Source organism: Piliocolobus tephrosceles, chromosome 2 (genome assembly GCF_002776525.5).
Source record: "Piliocolobus tephrosceles isolate RC106 chromosome 2, ASM277652v3, whole genome shotgun sequence".
Classification (NCBI taxonomy): domain Eukaryota; kingdom Metazoa; phylum Chordata; class Mammalia; order Primates; family Cercopithecidae; genus Piliocolobus; species Piliocolobus tephrosceles.
Window position 1 is genome coordinate 190,602,523 of NC_045435.1, and position 2,276 is coordinate 190,604,798.

Consider the following 2,276-nt stretch of genomic DNA (forward strand, 5'->3'; position numbering starts at 1 on the left):
GGGCCGGGGGGGTCCAGTCAGAGTCTCAGCTACTGCTCAGGAGGGCCCACCTCCTCCACAAGGCTCTCCGGCATTCATGTCCTCCAGCTCCTTCTTCTGTTATGGTGAGTGCTCTCTGACAGGCTTCTGTGCTGCCCTGCCCTGAGGCCCTCCTTGGGCCTTTGCTTTCTGGTTTGCCAGATGAGCCCAGGTATGTGTGAATTCTACCTGTGGATACAACTTGAATTTCCCTCCCAGAAGCCATGTTAGCCCCCAAGCCACCCTCATCCCTAAGATCCCCCATCTTAGGCTGGGACCATTCACTGCCGCATGTGAATTTGCTGCTGCAGCCGAGCAGGGCTGGGGACAGTGCGGTGACCTGGCAGTTCAGCCCCAGACCACCGCTCAGAGAGGGCAGCAGCCTGTGGTTGCTGAGGAGACCATAGAGGGAGCTTCCAATCCGCCGGGAACGCGGGGCTCCTTCTCAGCCCCAAGGGGAAGCCCAGCAAGGCGGGAATCCGCGGGCTCAGATGAGCGGCGCTCCACGCCTGGAGACTTCACCCACTTCTCCGCGAGCACCGAGAGTGGCCTGCCTGTCCCCGCAGCAGGTGGAGTCATATTTCTTGTGGGCACTGGGGCCTGGCATGCAGTCACAGGCTGTGGAAGGCAGGATGACACCAAATCCTTCCCTTGTGATATCCAGGTCATGGAGACAGAACAGGAAAGACAAGCTCCTGGAGCTCTGGGGAGGGGCTCAAGGACATCCCCCAGGCCATCCGCCTGGAGGGAGGTGCCTCCACCCCTGCCTCTCTGAGCTGCCCAAAGGTCAAGGCAACCCTGGCAGGATCTGCATTTACTTCCTTCACTTGCTTTGGCCCGGGGTCGGGGAGTGGGAAGGGGAGGCCAGCGGAGCCCTCCAGCTCCTCCCCAGGGCAGAGGGGACATGGAAGTCCTGGGTGGAGCCGGAGCTCAGCGTCCTCCTGGCCCTGCTCAGTGGCTGTGGTGAAGGCTTTCTTCCCTCCTGAAGTTCCCCCTAACGCTAGTTCTCTTCGTTTCTCTCATTAATGGGTTCCCCCTTTTCACGTTCGAGATAATTAGAAATGGCTTTCCTACCCATCCCAGAAACACCTAAAAAGGTGTTTGATACAACATTGGGAAATCATTTTATTGTCTTTGGTATGCCGACTTTTAAATATTTATATGGTCAGATCTAGTTGGGAGCAGTGGCTCGTGTCTGTAATCCCAGCACTTTGGGAGGTCAAGGCGGGTGGATCACTTTAGCTCAGGAGTTCGAAACCAGCCTGGAAAGCATGGCGAAACCCCATCTCCAGTAAAAATACAAAAATTAACCAGGCTTGGTGGTGCACACTTATAATCCCAGCTACTTGGGGGTTTGAGGCAAGAGGATCGCTTGAACATGGGAGGCAGAGGTTGCCGTGAGCCGAGATTGTGTCACTGCACTCTAGCCTTTGTGACAGAGTGAGACTCCATCTCAAAAAATAATAATAATAATTAATATGGTCAAATCTATTAATCCTTGCCTTTATTGTAACTGCTTTGGTGTCAGGCTAAGAAAGGCTTCCCTTGTCTCAAGATTACATTAACTGTCGCTATGTTTTCTTCTAGGAAATGTTTATATTTCTCTTCTGAAATCACCTGGAATTAATATTGGTCTACAGAGTGAGATGGAGATGGAGCATTATTTTTTCCTAAACAGCAGTTACCCCAGGCCTGCTGGTTGAGTTTCTCCTTTCTTCACTGATGTGGTATGTCACCTTTGTAATACAAGAACATTCTTATGTGTTCTTGCACTTCATTGTTTGGCTGCATTTATTGATGTGTTTCTTTGTTTTGCATCATTTGTTTCAGGGACATTTGCAAAGTCAAGGCAAACACAACTGATTTAATTAGTTGGGTTTCTTTGCAAGGCTGTACAAAAGAAAAACCATCAGCTGTTGCGAATGCGACAGGGGTTGTTGGGGTCAGAGAGTGGCCTGGCACGGTGGGTGAACAACTTCTCCTCCTCCCCTGTTTGACCAGCTTGAAGAGCAGTGACAAAAATGTCAGACAGAAAGCCAGAGGAGGCCAGGCTGGGAGGACTTGGAGAAATCACCTTCTGGCCCAAGCTTTTTACTTCCCAGCAATGGCACCTGAGGCCCAGAGAGGATAAACAAGGTCCCCTGAGGTGGAACCTGGATAGGAACTCAGAGGGATCGTCCCCTGAGCTGTTGGTCCCGGACGCCTCTCTAGTTCTTGCCCTTTTCGCTGCCACCTGGCCAGCGACCTTGGCTTTCGCA

At 52.2% G+C, this 2,276-nt stretch overlaps 1 long non-coding RNA gene across 1 annotated transcript in view; it reads left to right on the forward strand.

Annotated features, from left to right (window-relative positions):
- LOC111544361 overlaps positions 1–1,670 on the forward strand; it is a 15,074-nt gene extending 13,404 nt beyond the window's left edge. Inside the window, exon 3 of the long non-coding RNA XR_002732128.1 lies at positions 1,606–1,670. This is a non-coding gene — a long non-coding RNA (uncharacterized LOC111544361). The remainder of the gene's footprint in view (positions 1–1,605) is intronic.
- The last annotated feature ends 606 nt before the right edge of the window (positions 1,671–2,276 follow it).